Source organism: Sinocyclocheilus rhinocerous, unplaced genomic scaffold, assembly GCF_001515625.1.
Source record: "Sinocyclocheilus rhinocerous isolate Xijiao unplaced genomic scaffold, SAMN03320098_v1.1 scaffold896, whole genome shotgun sequence".
In the NCBI taxonomy this organism is placed as follows: domain Eukaryota; kingdom Metazoa; phylum Chordata; class Actinopteri; order Cypriniformes; family Cyprinidae; genus Sinocyclocheilus; species Sinocyclocheilus rhinocerous.
The window spans coordinates 306,594-323,885 of NW_015648505.1; the positions used below are offsets into that span (position 1 = coordinate 306,594).

At 37.1% G+C, this 17,292-nt stretch overlaps 1 protein-coding gene across 1 annotated transcript in view; it reads right to left on the minus strand.

Annotated features, from left to right (window-relative positions):
- The window catches only part of tmem132e (transmembrane protein 132E), a 362,066-nt gene that overhangs the window by 241,890 nt on the left and 102,884 nt on the right, over positions 1-17,292 (minus strand). The gene's annotated exons all lie outside the window — the stretch shown is intronic.

Below are 17,292 nucleotides of genomic sequence, written 5' to 3' on the forward strand. Positions count from 1 at the left end.
GTTCTTTTAAATAGTAAAAATATTTCACAATATTACAGCTTTTGCTGTATTTTGGAACAAATAAATCCAGGCTTGGTGAGCAGAAGAGAATTCTTTAAAAAACATTAAAAGTCTTACTGTTCAAAAACTTTTGACTGGTAGTGCATATTCATTCTAATATGCTGATTTGCTGCTTAAGAAACATATCTTATTACTATAATGTTAAAAACAGCTGTGCTACTTAATATGTATGCAAAAACCATGATATACTACCATTCAAATGTATTTCATAATAATAATATTCAATATAAATATAAATATATTCAAATAGAAAACAGTTCTTTTAAATAGTAAAAATATTTCACAATATTACAGCTTTTGCTGTATTTTGGTACAAATAAATCCAGGCTTGGTGAGCAGAAGAGAATTCTTTAAAAAACATTAAAAGTCTTACTGTTCAAAAACTTTTGACTGGTAGTGCATATTCTAATTGTAATAATGTTTCACAATATTACTATTTTTACTGTATTTTTGATATAATATATTTTGTTGCCCATTGAAAAAAAAATAGCTCAACTTTTTTTCCGCAATTGATATATGTACTCGCAATTGTGAATTATAAAGTCAGAATTGTGAGACGTAAACTCGCAATTCTGAGAAATAAAGTCAGAATTATGAGATATAAACTTGCAATTGTATAAAAATGTCAGAATTGAGTAGAGGTTTTTTTTTTTTTTTTCATAATTGAACTTTAGAACACAGTCGTGAGTTTAAATCTCAAAATTCTGAGAAAAGAACCCAGAATTGCGGGATATAAACTCAAATTTATTCCATAAAATCATACAATCAACACAAAGACAAACGCTTTTCCTATATGCAAAATTGTAATATATGAAAATACAAGAATTGTACTATATACCATATATGCACAATAAACACGGTTTTATTCACAAGGTGTGACACTGCAGACCTGCTTTGAATTCAGGCCTTTTCACACATGGTCAATGATGCCTCAGTCCAAAGTGGAAGAGTTTAAAGTCTCATGGCAGTCAGCAAAAATGGCCTCCTGTAGTGTAAAGTACTTCAGTAAAGTGTAATGTGTTTGATGGAATGAGATGGAAATATTTGAAAAAGAATGTCTATATGTGTGCGCTGAGCATGCACTTAAGTTAGCAAAAACTTGTTGTGATTTTATCAGGAGATTGAGCAGAGTCATGATGTGTGAAGGATATACACCTTCAACGGTGCCTATCAATATCTCACTCTACACTGTGAATTCTTGCTTGTGGATGAGTTAACAGCTTCTCTGATCCCTGCTCCTTTTGCTCTGTCAACAGACAAACGAGATTTAAAAGAAACAGTAGGAGGACTCCATGGAATTTCTTCAAGATGCCTTGTGAAATATGTGCCTTTTACTGTTCAGTAGCTACATAACAAGGAGATGTGATTGCACAAGTTTTTTAGTAACTGACTAAAAAATACTGTCTGGTTGCATTTCCTCTTCATAATGGAACTAAAATTAATATAATTATCTGCACTTACCAAATGATGTATTCTCATTTGCAAAAGTGATAGCTGTTATTTCAGAGGCTAATGCATCTTGAAGTTCACTTAAAAAAAACAAAAAAAAAAACAGGAACTTTCTAAACCAGCATTTTTGATAGAAAAGGGTGTTCTTACTGAACTGTGAAATCATTAATATAGACGGACACTTCCAAAACCTACAAGAACCTTCAAACTCTGAGCCACGAATAAATCAGATCTTCAATTCAAACTGCAGACTGTTTAAAAAGACAATTATTTACCTTGTCACAAAGAAACTTTTTATTATTTTATACAAAAATTTACATTTTCAATCATGGAATTTCTTCAAGATGCCTTGTGAAATATGTGCCTTTTACTGTTCAGTAGCTACATAACATATGAAGCTTTTTATAAAAGCTTCATATTATAGCTCCATACAACTTGTGCGCTAGATCAAAAGTCTTCCAAAAACCCTGTCCCTTAAACTCTTGTTTTTGACAGACATGGTCAAATTTTATTTTATGGAATAGAGCAGCTCAGACATTTGATTATCTCCATGTGTCACACATATTCATACACATTTCAAAAGACATCAAGAGTAAATGATGCTTTTTTTTTTTTTTTTTGGCTAAACTATTCCTTGAAGTAAAAACAAAATTTAAATGAAGTCCAATTCCACTTTCCAATTTTACCATATGAAATGTTTCATGGCTCTACATTAGAATATGTTGCGAGCGCAGTGACCTTGATATCATAAACCCAGTCCTTCACCTTTTCTCACTGATTGTATTAAGGGGGTGTATTCCTTTTAACTAGATGGTCTGGCCTTGTTTTTTATAGATACCTATAAATTCCAGATAGGCGAACAGGAAATGACAGTTCATGGCGGCCGTCATTACTTCTTTAAAAAACTTTTAAATTCATTTGGAATACTAATAGGGTGGTAATATATTCATTGTACGATGGGTTACAAGCATCAGATACAGTATGAGTATTTTGTTACGACGTGCTTCTTATGAACTGGCATGTTCAATAACTATAAGCTAGTATCAAAGATTGATTAAATACATGAACATGGAAAAAACATTTGCAATTGTTTTGAAAACAACACTTATAATGTCGAGGCAGGTAACACACTGAAACCCAAACTAACAGTAAATATCTTAATATTATGGAATATCTTTATTTACATACTATACTACTTTACTGACATTGATATTCTGAAGACGTATTAGTCAGCTTGCCATAAGGGGAAACCAGGGCAATTAATATTTTCTTTCATAACCCACAAACTATTAACGAATACCTTCCAATTTTTGGTATAAATCATTTATATTTGCTAAAAATATATTGAGTGATCATATGACGACATTTAAAACAGAATAGTTACAACTGTTCTCGTTTTAATGGTAGGTTGGCTTTAATAATTTATATTACGGAATAGTTTTTTGGTACTAATTCTATCGGGAATAAGTAAATTTAATTATTCAGTAAATTAATTAACTGAAACATGTAAAATCATTTAATCATATTTACATAAATTACATATTTTAAAGAATAATTTTCAATCTTGCTTCAATCAAATTCAATCTGCCAAGGATTAAAAAAATAAATAAAATAATAACAAAAAAGTTAATTGTAACTTTTTATCTCAAAATTGGGATGTTTCTCACGATTCTGAGAAAAAAGTGATAATTTTGAGGTATAAACCGACTTTTTTTTCTTTGCAATTCTGAGTTTGCATTTCTCAATTCAGTTTTTTTTTCTTTCTTTCTTTCTTTTTTACCATGGAATAAAATAACAAAAGACTTCTCTTTTCAGAATTGCAAGTTTACACAATTATGACTTGACATCTTACATTTCTGAATTTCTTTTCTCGCAATTCTGAGTTTATATCTTCTGGTTCTGAGACACACACAAAAAAAACACTGAACTGTGAAACAGTGGAAACAGTCCTCCATAAATGACAATGTTATTTGCTGTCATTCATGTTAACTTTTAACTTTTAACCAACAACCACATACTTTAAATGGATATTAGTTTGAATTATAGAAATGACGTTCATATTTTAAAATGAGCTTTTTTGTTGAAAATTACTAACAAAATCAAATGATTGCATGTCATTTTTCTCAGGCGGAGAGACGTGCAGGGTACTACTCTTTAATGAAAAAAAAAATTGTACTGCAACTTCACCCTGCTAATAAAATTAATTTAAAAGAGAAAAAGAACAGCATAAAGTACTCCACATTAATTCGACTCACACATTAACTCCACATTAACTCAACATTAATTCGGTCTTTCTAAGGGTTCAGAGGAAGGAGCAGAGAAATGTACGGCCGGGCAGGAGGACACGGTGCCCTTCTAGTGCCTGCGCTGGTATAACAGGCAGCTCAGAGCCCACCTGTCTTTCTTCATTTCACCTGTGACATTTTGCTGTTTGTTTTCCAGCAATTCTCTGGGGACGTTTTTTAATCACTGATGATCGGGTCAGAGAGCAAAGCTTTACATCAACCCCCCGCTTCTGCCCCAAAAGCGGGTTCCTCACGCTCTCCCGCGCAGTGGGTCCCAACGGAGCCTCTGCACGCTCACAGCTGTCACTCCTGTCTGGCCCGCGTCTGACCTGCTGTATGGAGGAGAAGGCAATAATCCCCTTCACTTGAGGCAGAGGGGCAAAGGAGCAGACGTCTACTGTGTGCTAGACCATCTGAGCATCAGCGTGGGAGCAGATACGAGGCCAGAGAGGTCTACTGAGGAAAGGTGATTGTTTTATAATAATGGGCACATGTGCTTTTGTAGCGGCGAATGATAAAAACGTTATGCTCACTATTGTGTCAGCTTTTAAGTAACAGATTTAATCATGCAGTCATGACAATAACATTGTCACTGAGATCAAACATCAGACAGACAAGTTTGATGCTTTTTCAAACATTTCTGCATGATCTTATACCATTTTGATAAGTAAACAATAATGTTCTGATCTAAATATCAAGTCTATAAATGAGTATTTCTCATTTGCAAGTCAGAACTAGAACACCAGTAATTTATCAACACTATGGTTAGAAATAAAATGTGTTACATTTTCTTAACAACAATTTTCTCATCAGCATTTTTTGCATGCTTTCTTTAAACACCATTCAAGCACTCATTCTTTTCAATCAGTTAAATTGCTCAAGTGAATATATTAGTGCTGGGCAACGATTAATCGCGATTAATCGCATCCAAAATAAAAGTTTTTGTTTACATAAAATATCTGTGTGTACTGTGTATATTTATTATGTATATATAAATACACACACATGCATGTATATATTTAAGAAAAATATGTTATGTTTATATATTAAATATATTTATGTATAATATAAATTATATGAATATAAATATATATGTGTAGATGCATGTAAATATTTTCAAAATATATACTGTATGTGTGTATCTTTATATACACATAATAAATATATACAGTACACACACATATATTATATAAACAAAAACTTTTATTTTGGATGCGATTAATCATGATTAATCATTGCCCAGCACTATAATATATATTTTAAAGGAAAAAAATCTTGACCAGGGGCGCATCAGGTACTTGCAGGCAAAACTATGGGTCCTCCAGAGAGGGAACAAAATGTCAAAAATGATAAGTGGATCCTGTTGCAAAATACAAAACAAAAAAACACTTTCACATCCAGGCACTCACATAGTAAGCAAAGTAAAAAGCCTTTATTCTATAATATATTTTATTTTATAATAAAAATATTTAATTAAAAAAAATCGTATTTATTTAGTATTTAACATTTAATAGTAATACAAAATTCAGTATATTTAGAATTAAATTTTTTCTTGCTGTCAAATAGGGTTATCTTGTGTTCTTTCTATATTTCTTTCTATAATATCTTTTTATTGGGGTTCATGCTTATTTTCTTTCTTTTTTTTTTTTTTTACAAAATTTGGCTTCATCAGCTGTTTTCGCATTACACATGCATGCATCACAAGTAAATTACACAAACAAAATAATCTTTATCTTTACTGTAAAATACTATTGCCAAGCATACTTTGTTTTTCAATTAACTAAGCAGTGCATTGGACTGCATTTATTCTATAATTAATAAGATGCCCTCATGCTCCCTAAGGCCAGATAATCGCTGCTTCTCAGACTTTAAGTGTCTTGCTTGTGAAACTGATGCAAAAGTGTACATTTCTGCTGCGTGTGCTAGTGAAAAATGAATGGAAAATGAAACAAGAGTAGAAGATGAAAAACCTTTTAGCTCTTAAATGTATTTGCCTGGGTACATTAGCTCTTGCTATCATTTGCTTCTCAGGCTATAATTTAAAGCAATGTGGGTCTTTCGGGGATGTGAAGATGCAAGGAAAACCCATCGTCAGAACCATCAGTTAGCAATTCCTTTTATTGTAGAGCATACTTTTTTAAAAAGCGATTATTCCACAAAGTTTAGCATTAACGAAGCAAAAGAGAATACATTTATCTTGAGTTAATCAGTCTGAGTTTAAGACCCCAAACCTACTTTTGTGGAATTAATTTGGTTTCTCCCCAATAAAAACGGGGGTGGACTTTATCTATTCTGATGGCCGTGATTAATTTCATATTATGCCACATATCATCTCTACCCCCAAGATGGCTTTAAATGAGCTCATTTAAATGAAACCAAGAGGGAAATCATGCAATATCACTCCAAACTTGCTGAATTTTCTACAAGAGATGTTTTAGAATCACTTACCCTCTGAGTGAGAGGAACTGGAACATGCTTGTGGCTTTTTAACTGACAAAAACAAAAGTCCTAATGTCCCCTTAAGTCTAACTTCCATTAAAGGAATAGTTCACCCGCAAATGAAAATTTGCAGAAAATGTACTCACCCTCAGGCCAAACTATATGTAGATGCGTTTATTTTTTAACTGAAACAGATTTGGAAAAATGTAGCATTACATCACTTGCTCACAAATGGATCCTCTGCAGTGAATGGGTGCCGTCAGAATGAGAGTCCATACAGCTGATAAAAACATCGCAATAATCCACAAGTTATCCACATGACTCCAGCTGATTAATTAATAAAGTGCAAAGCTGTGTGTTTGTAATAAACCAATCCATCAAGACTTCAAATGAATCCTATATTTATAATATTGCTTTCTTCAGTGAAAAAGCTGTCTCATCTGAATTAAGAGAGATATATGCTCAGATCAAATAAACTAAAACAGTCCAAACGGTTACAAACAAATATGTTGGTGGATTTAGATGTGAGAGACAACTGGGGATGGACTTTTTCACTGTAGGAAGCATTATTATGGACTATTGACTTGTATTTTGGCCAGAAGTACTGGTTTAAAGTTATTGATGATCTTAATGATACATTTGTTTCTTAAAAACACACAGCTTTTTGCTTCACAAGACATTAACGGATGGAGTCATGTAGATTAATTTTTTGGCCAGATGCGACGGTTTAAAGTTAAAACTCCTTAATGACAGATGTATGTTTACAAATCCTATAGACTGAACACATCACCTTTCTTTAAAGGCGCATTTTTGTAGTTAACAAAAAGACGAAAATAGTAGTCTTTTGTTTTAAAAATAATGCACTTGCACAAATTCTTGAAACCTGTTTTCAAAAGTTTGCATTTTCAGGCCCCAAAACACTGCTGTTGTGTAAATGAATGACCAAAATGCATAAAAAGTGTTCCATTTTTTGTTGAAAATGATGTTGTGTAAATGCCTCCTCAATGAATGAGAGAAGCATAAACTTACGTTAACTTACCAGATCAATCGATTCATTGAAAAGATCCAAATCAAAACAAGGATTTGTTTAGGACTTAGACATTTTCTAATGAACTCGCCAACGAGAGGTTTGTAATGACATAAGGGTTGGTTAATGATGACAATTTTAAATTTTTGGTGAACTATTCCTGATTTTTTTTGGTCCTTTACAATTGTACAATATGACTCCAAATGTCAAGGCAGACAACGCAACATCTACAATCTGTTAAGTCAGACTGTACTGTATTGTATTTCAGCTAAGACTGCATGATTGACAGCATCGACTGGGCATTGTGACATCTCTTCCCAAGTTTTGCAAATATTGTTGTGTTGCTGCATTCATCAAGTTCAGCATTCAACCATGAATTCAACCAAAAATTGTCTTTATATTTGAATGTAGGGCTGCACGATTAATCGAATGCGATGGTCATGCGTATCTTGTCAGTAAAGCCGGTTCTGTGATTAGTAGTAACATAGGTTTCTTCTGCGAGGCGCATTTGGGATTTCCGCGCGAGAGCGCCCTCTGGCCTTCGGATGGAGATTTACTGCTGATCACAGAACCGTGCTTCACTGAAAGATACGCATGACAATCACAGCTTCTGCCTAATCGCGATTTATCGCCTTTGTGATTTCATTTCGATTAATCGTGCAGCCCTATTTGAATGAATGAAATTACAAACCAACAAACGTATATGACCATGAGTTAGTTATTTTTATTTTTATTTATTTATTTAGGATGAAATTATGTTCATACTTGTTACACATTTTGGTAACAGTAGAAAACTGTCAAATATCTTATAAAAATAATCAAAAATAGAAGTACTCCTGCCATTTTTAGTTTGGCCTCCTGAGACTGACTGCCAACATATGTTTAAGCACTTCCTTTTTTCCCCTTCCAATACCTATTTGAAATATAAAAATTTAAAGTCCAATTTTGTATCCTATTATTTGAAAAGAACCTCATTATATTCACAATGAACATTTTACAGTAAACACTGCAGAATAATACACACAGAGACAACCAAATAAGCATTCTTCAAATATTAAATAGTGTTTTCTTTCCACCGAATGACTTTGTTTCATCCTTAGCTAATTCTTATTCATGCTCATTTTTATTCAAGCCATTGCTGTTTCATGATGGTGCATATATTTTGTCCAAAATTAAAATGTTTTTTTAACTCATGTCTTTTTAGGTAAATAAATTATGTGACTACATAATTCACTTACTTTCAATGTTGACTAAAGAACATTAAATGGAACAAACATAACCTTCCTTTTTGAATATTAGTATATCATCGTCTGACTCATGTCTCCTGACACTTCGAAAACTAACAGTATTGCACACCAAAGCTTAATTCAATACTCATGTTTGCAAGACATGCTGGCCATAAGAATGAATCTGCGAAGACTGTTTGATCATGTCTTTTCTCTTTGTTTAACAAAATACGCTGCTCAGTGCTAACACAAAGTTGCTTAAGTCACCCAGGCTGGTTTTAATATTACTATGACATATAAATAATGAGAAATTTAGCACCTAGCATGAAAAAGAAGCCATTTTCATGCATTCTCTAAGTGAAATTGTCTGTAGTGAGCCTGAAGTGCAAATGATTGTCTACTGGTCGTTCATGCACCCCACTGACTGTACATTTCGAAAATATGTTTTGCATATTCATAATAACTAATTGATGACAGCCACCATGATATGGGCCAGGTCTTGAGGTCAACATTCAAATTCACCAGAGGAAAGCTTAAGAGTTGAACATTTGGCCCCTATACAGCAATGTTAATTAAAATTAAACACACTGACCCCAATTAAACTTTCCCTGTCAATTACGTGACATTTCCAGCCTTTCTCAAGCTGTTTGTGACCAGTGATTACATATGTCCCATAATTACTCGACCACCACAATCTTCGTACCGTTTTGTTTGCTCAAATGGAGTTTAATTGCCTGGAAAGAATGTGGTGTCTTCCTTGATTATTTCATGCCACATTTATTAGGTGCTGTAAAAGCTACAAAGAAATCCTACTGGCAGTAAGATAACATTACCAAGATGGTCCTCAGGGCCTTTGTGCTCTAAAAGAGACAGTTACTATTCCATTCACCATGATTATTTTCACCATGTTATTCAATATTCAGTAATGCAATAAAAATGTCTTCAGCATGTGGTCACTGTTTCATTCAGAGGAAAAAACAAAGGAATCTATGAATACAGTATTCTTTTTAGTCACAAATCAAAAAGACTGCCATGTATTATGCGAGATGTCAATTTCCATTAAGGGAACTGAATCTCAAATAATTGTTTAAATGGTAAAACATCTAAGAGATTAATTAACTGTCAAGGGAAAAGTTTGTAATCCCTTGGATTTAGGAGTTCAAACCCAACCGTTACAACAACAGTGACAAAGCTGATTTCAGATCAATTCAAAGTTGCTGCTTCTACCTAAACGATAAAAAGGGAGTGTGGTTTTGTGCACTTTCATTTAGTCTGTCCGTGAGATACCACAGCAAACACCTGTTTTTGAGACTGAGCTTCTGATCTGAAATCCAATAAACTACAGATGAGATCACACTTAGAAAGAGGTAGAAAATATCAAGTGGGGTGAATGGATGAGTTTTGTGTGACAGATGGGATTGTGTTTTTATTTTATTAATAGACTTTTCCCCCACAGTACTGCCACAAAACAGAACAGCACAGTGAGTCGCAACAACAGGCTGTCAATCACCCATGAATGCCTACTCACAGCACCACCCACCTAAGCAAGAACGAAAACAACACAAAGATTATGGTCGCAGTCAGTGTCAGTCAAGCAATGTGCTCAAACTGAAATACCTCTCATAGTTTGTCTTCACTTTTTCGCATGTTTCACTGAGAAAAGTTCCTACACTCCCACAAAGTGGCATGAAACATGAGAAAGATAAATTTTGTTCCTTTCATCAACCTCATGTTAGCATTAAGACTGAAGCCTGTTTCTGTCTCAGACTGAAAAAAAGGTATTGTGACCAGTAGTGGAAAGAGTACTGAAAATATTTGCAACTACTGTACATATATCTCAGAATGTGACTTTATATCTCACAATTGGGACTGTTTCTCATAATTATCACTGTCAGAATGTGATTTTTAACTCCCTTTTTTTTTGTAATTGCCATTATCTCACAATGGATTTATTTAGCAAATGTGACTTTGTTTCTCATAATTGTGTCTACATATCTCAGAATGACTACGTATATAACAATTGCAACAATTACAACTATACATCTTAGAATATGACTATCTCATGATTGTGACTGTTTCTCGTAATTGCAACTATATCTCAGAAGGTGACTTTACATCTTTCAGTTGTGAGTTTTTCCACATAATTGTGACTTTAAATGTCACAATGTAACTTTATCTCACAATTAAAATAGTTTTTGAATAATCTTCACAAAGCTCTTTATAACCATCTCCTGATGTTCATGATTAAGCGTAAATAGAATTGACTAAGAGGAAATAAAACAGGAAGCAGTGATGACGCCCAGCCACTATTTCTGCTTTGATCTTCTGCCCCTAAAGGTTAGGCGCCAGTGATGGACTGAGAATGCTGACAGATGCAATCCAGCAGCTGCTACACCACTGCTGAGTTTGCAGGGCTTGAAACCAACACCATGTGAAACTCGCTCAAAGAGAGGTTTCAACATTAAGACCTTCACTAAAGGTGAAGCTGCTCATCCTTTATCTAGGTGAGCCTCAGGAGGACAGAGGCACTTGTACTGTATATATCAATGAGCCCTGTGTTAATACGAAAGTGTTTTTCGTACATTTTAAATGTGACTTCCAAAACATTACTAAGAACAATGTGGAGCTTTAAATGAGCTATACTTATACTCTCTATGCAACTCATTTTTCAAGGACTGCAGCTGTGCTAACCTTACAGTGAAATTGTAATTTTCACCACGTCAACAACTCTGCTTTTATAACTTTGCTTTATTAAAAAAAAAACTGAAGTGCATTATTTGTGTCCTGACACTTCCTTTTGGAAAGTGCCCTTATCAGCGCTTACTTGTATTTCTTGGTCACTGAATACAAAAACCATTCTGTATCAACATGAATTCCATGATTACATTTTTGCTACAAAAGGCATTCATATGAAATTGCTTATTGGTTGTGTACAAAAATTAGCAGAGGTATCCAAGAAATGATTACTATTCGATAGCCAACATTTTTTTTTTGCCAAATTGGCTACATGCAGTTTTTGATGTCCATCCAAAAAAAAAAAAAAAAAAGATGCAATTACAGATGTAAACGTACTTCAAGATCCTTCTGCTATTGAAGCACTAAGAAATCATCTTTTTGTGAGTACTCTCCTATTCATCTGCCAGTAGATGTGACCTAGTTATGAAGCAATTAGCTGTCATAACGTATGCAAGTTCATATGAAACAATATTCACAGAAAGAATACAATTCCCTCTCAACTCTTCATATTTAATTCAAACTAAATTCGAATGATTACAACCACCCATATATATATTGTGAAGACGCAGCCAAGAATCCTTCTTGATTTCCCCAGCCTGAATGTGAATCACATACAATAATTATTAAACAGTCCTCAGAGTATTTTAGTGGAACTGAATGCAGGCTTGCAGCTCAGAGCAAAAAAGAGATTTCTTTCAGAGCACTCCAAAGGTTTCTTTCCACTGAATCCCTGAAGTAACACTCATCAGCTCCAAAAGCAGGGTGATAAAAAAAACCTTTACTTAAGCGCTTTAGAACTTTTACCCATAGAGGAAAACTGCCTGCCTGACTAGTACATTTATCACTGCTTTTACCTTAAAATTAGATCAAAGAGAAACAACACTTGAAACATCTCGACCATACTGAAACATCTTGAGGATTCTTTCTGATGATACAATTGCTACTGGTTTAGATAGTTTGCTTCAGGCAAATTTCGACACCACATACATAAAAAAGGATGTTGCTCATTTTTAAAGCCCCAAATTTCATAAAATAGAATAACAAGAGTCGTTGTTATCCAAGGAGCCATCCACCAGTTCTAAGCCATTGAGCCACCAGCCGACCTGTCAAGCGTTGTCGATAGGCTGCTCTTGTTCCGTGGGAGTTTTGTTGTTTGTGTGAAGAGAAGGAAACAGAGAGAGATGTTCCCTGACATGATGGCAGTGTTTTCTGGCATAGAGTGGGATGTCAGTGCCAAACTGGCAGTGCTGACGGTGAGGTCTACCTGCAGTCAGCTGTCCCCTCACGACATTGTTCTCGTGCCCATGTATAATTTAGGCTGCAGTTCAGCTGTGCTGTCAAAATATTCTAAAGTTTCAGTTCAAAAACAGTCTCTTTCCCCTTCGCCAACTCCAATTCGTTTTGAAAGCAGAAACTCTGGGCTAGGTAGACGGCAGAAGTGCAATGCCAGAGGGTTCCAGTGGTATCTTATTGTCTTTCCCCCAGGAACACAAAACAGCCACGATAATAGAGAAATATAGGTCAACTTAGGCCAAACAACAGAGACAGGCATATTTAAAGGCATGTTTGCTTTAAAAAAAAAAATTAACTTTTTTTTTTGCCTTGAAGAAATTTGACCTCAAGATATAGACCCTGCTACACAGCTGAGTGATTTAACAGCGGCACAACTATTGGGTCACAACCTATAAATCTGTTGAGATCTGTTCGCTACATGCTAAATGCTAAAACCAATGCCAAATGTAAATAAGGAAGCTAACTAATATAATCGGACATTGTAAAGACAGCAAAATAAAAAGGCTTCTAAAATTTTAAAAGGAGTTAGAGATGTTTCCTGTGTCTTTAACAGTCAAAGCAAAAGACTGAGCATCCAATCAAAATTATTTCATCTGTCAAAAATAATCAGCTTCTTTTAGAAGCTAACTGAATTAGGCAGGCGCCAACATGGACAGTGTGAATGGCAGGTCCTTGTCCTTACAAACGTCATTAACTGAATTTTACCGTACATTTCTGCCATATGTACATCAATTTGACAGTCACCACTGATAAGCTACTACTAAATATATTGTAGAAACGATTTGTATCGTGAAAAGCGCTATACAAATAAACTTGAATTGAAAACTTGAATTGAATGGGAAAATTAGCCTATTTGCCTATTTAGTGTTTTATGTAAAATTGTTTATAAACAAATTGGTTGGAACAGTTTATCGTCTGTTTGATTACGTCATTAACTGAATTTTACCGTACATTTCTGCCATATGTACACCAATTTGACAGTCACCACTGATAAGCTAGTACTAAATATATTGTAGAAACGATTTGTATCGTGAAAAGCGCTATACAAATAAACTTGAATTGAAAACTTGAATTGAATGAGAAAATTTGCCTATTTGCCTATTTAGTGTTTTATGTAAAATTGTTTTTATTTTGGACCTTTTTCATCAGCATTGTACATCTTTCAAAGTTTTTTTAATGTATGAACATCTATAACACTGTACTTTGTATTACATTACCTTTGCATCAAATTCTAAAAAAAAAAAAAGGTGAGGATGTTTATAATATGGTGGTTGTATGAGAACATTTAAATAAATTAAATTTTAAATTAAATTAAATTAAATTAAATTACATTTTCTAACTTTTAACCACTCTTGAACTAATGATCTGTTAGTTAATACTGGTAATGAAAGGTAAAAGAATAGATCACCCAAAAATAAAAATTCTGTCAATGTTTATTCACCCTCATGGCATTCCAAACCTGCATGACTTTCTTCTGTGCAACAAAAAAGAAGATATGTTGAACAATGTTGGTACTCAAACACTTTTGGTGTTCACTGGCTTCCATTTATACGAAGAAAAAAAAAAAAAAAAACTTAAAATATCTTCTTTTAGGTTCCAAAGTAGAAGGAAACTCAGAGGTTTGGAACAACGTGAGGGTGAGTAAATGTTGACAGTTTTTATTTTTGTGTGAACTATCGCTTTAAGTCTTAGATACCAAGAATATATTGTTTTTATTATTATTATTATCACTTTTTTATTTCTTTTTTATGGAGATCTCTACGACACAAAATGACATTTGCTAGTTGTGCATTGTCATTGCCATCAGCTAAAGAGTTTGTGATGGGCTGAGTTCCCCTCATGCTCCACTAATGGCATGAGATCATTAGCGGTGTCAGTGTGGACAGAGAGGCGGCAAAGGTTTAAGCCACCATTAAGTCCAGCTAAATTTAGTCAAGCTCACATACATCATATCCCATTGTGCTTAGCTATCTATTAGTAATAACAATTGTCAATCAAACAAATATGGCCAAGCGCTCTAATTTCTGTATTTCTGCCAGGACCATGTCACCTGATCACATGCTCAAATGATCAAATGCTCAAATTGAGCATCTTTTGCCAATTTATGGCTGGCGCGATGAAGTGCCCCATGAAAAATAATGCAGCTCATGCAATGCATTGTGGGCCAATAAAAACAACACCCTCATTAAGGTCCATCTTTCATAGCAGAGATGAATATTTAAAATCTCCCGTGGTGCATTTACTTTGCTTACTCCAGGCCCAGTGCAATTAAAGTTCAAGGCAGCGTCACTTAAAATAAGCAGAAACAAGTTTCTCTTTCTCATCTGTGGGGACACAATCTATACGACCATGTTCATAAAGAGCGAGAGAGCGCTGCAATTAATTAAGAAAGACCTGGGAAAGAGCAGCAGTAGAGATAGAATGGAAATCAATGAAAGAGTAATGGTTTCATTTTGGCATGGATCAATGAGCTGAAAAGAATGCATTACGCCTGGTGTGATTTCAAAGCTGGGCACGGCTGCCATTGGCAGGGGTTGCAAAACGTCACAGGCTAGCTTTCATTTTAATATTTTTATAGGTGAAAGAGAGAAATGTGTAGGGTTGACCGATGCACTGAATATTCACAATACATTTGCAGTGATTTTGCTGAACATAAATAATGAAGCAAAATGAATACTGCAGTGCTTTTAATTAAAATTCCAAAAGAGACTATTTTTTTAATGCCAAATTCTCTCAAAATCATTTAGGTACAAGGTGTTAAGACCGTTTGATTGAGAATGTCTCAAATTTAAACTTCAGCAAAATAAATGTTGGTAATTTGATTCATATCTGTGAATCAGTTCAAACTTTGTTTCACAGAATTGATTCAAAACTAATTTGAGTCTGTCACGCCCCTGGACTGGTTTTGTTGTGTTTTCCCTCCCCATGTGTTCCGTGTCCCAGTTAATTGACTCATTCTATGCAATTGTGTTCCCCTGTGTTTAAAAGTCCCAGTCTGTTCAGTTTGTGTTTGTCGGGTCTACTTGTTGGATGTCGTGTGTTTCCCGTGTTCCTGTTGTGGATTTTCCCCTGTGATTCAAGTATTAAAGACTGTTGAACGTTTCTCCGCGTCTCCATCGTTCCTCCCACAACAAATCGTGACAGAAGACCCGACCTGAAACCGTAACCTCCGTGTCTACCCTCTGTTTTTGTTTTTTCCGTTTTTGTACAGTGTTTTTTTTGTTTCTGTTGTTCCCCTTATGGATCCCCTTGTTCGTCCCGAATTCCTCCTCCTCTTGCTGGAGCAGGGGGACAGATCTCTCGAGGACCATACGAGACTGTTCCGGCTGTTAGCTAACACCACCAGCTACCCGGACGACGCGCTCTGCTCATCCTATGAAAACCGCGAGCAGAGCGCCATCGTCCGAAGATGGTCCTCGAGAGGATATCGCCGCCTTCGTGGAGTGGACTCTGGTGAGAAACGGATCGGCATTCACCATCTGCCACGTGGATGATCTTGCCAGATCCGCTCCTGACCCAGAGCCCAGCCCACAATCTCCCCGCGGTGCGGAGCATCAGCCCGAACCCACCGATGATGGAGAGCCTATTCCCGCCGCGATCGAAGAGCCAGCGCAAAGCCGAGCGACTGAGCGGAGGATCGCCCCAGAAGCAAAGCCTAACCCGTCAGACCAGGTGCAAGAGCCGGCGACAGTGCCCGCCGCGAGGGAGCAAGCTGTGGACGGTGAGAGCGCGGAGTGGAGCTCCACCCACTGCACCGCGGCTGAGGGTGAGCTAATTATACATCTGGGACTGCAGGACTTAGAAGGGGACCTGATAGACTGGGAAACAGATCTGGAGGCTGACTTGCCCCCTTCTCTTCTCTCCTTCGCCCCCGCCCTCCAGCCCTGAGTGGGCTCCCGTTTCCCAGTCCAGCAGAGAAAAAGAGTCTGTCCCCGAGTCTAGCCAGGAGTAAGCTTTGATTCTGGAGGGCAGCCCTGAGAGCCCGGAGGCTCACGAATGCCCACCGCCCGCTCCTGCCTCCTCCACCGCTGTCGTCTGGCAGCCCCTCTGCTCGCCCTCAGCCCACCATCGGTACGGTGCGAGCGCCGCGGGACTGCCATCCTCCATCGTCGCCGTGGCTGGAGCATCCCTCACCTCCACCTCCAGCCTCCGAGGCCCGGACTCCGCCAGCGGCTCCACCTCGGCTCCTAGCTCCCTCGCCTCCACCGTCACCCGTCGATCCACCAGCTCCCTCGTCCCTCCGGCTCAGTCTTGCTCGGGCATCGACCCGCCATCGCCTCAGAACTCTGGTCCTCCGGCTGCACCTCATCACTCCGTCCCACCGGCTCCGTTGGGCTCCTCCCTCCCGCCAGCTCCACCTTGGTCCTCAGTCACTCCGGCTCTGCCACGGATCTCCGCCTCCGCCTCGGTCGCCAGAGCCCTCGGCTCCACCCTGGCCCCCCGGATCCTTGGCATCCCCCTGGCTCCCCGGATCCTTGGCATCCCCCCGGCTCGTTGGCTCTCCGTCTCGGGTTCCTCCATCACCTGCTCCGCCGCCATTGGTTGGCCCCCTAGAGTCGGCGGGCATTCCTCCTCCATGGCTCCTCCCTCCGTCGGCTCCACCGTGGGTCGACATTATAGCTGTGGCCTGGGTCCAGCTGGGCTCCTCCTGCTCCGGGCCCCTCCTGTTTCCTCCCTGGCTCCTTCCTCACCACCCTGGACTCTGTCTGCCCGCTCCCCCCTCCCCGGTGGAATTGTTACGGTGCGGGACGCACCTTCCGGGAGGGGGGAGTAATGT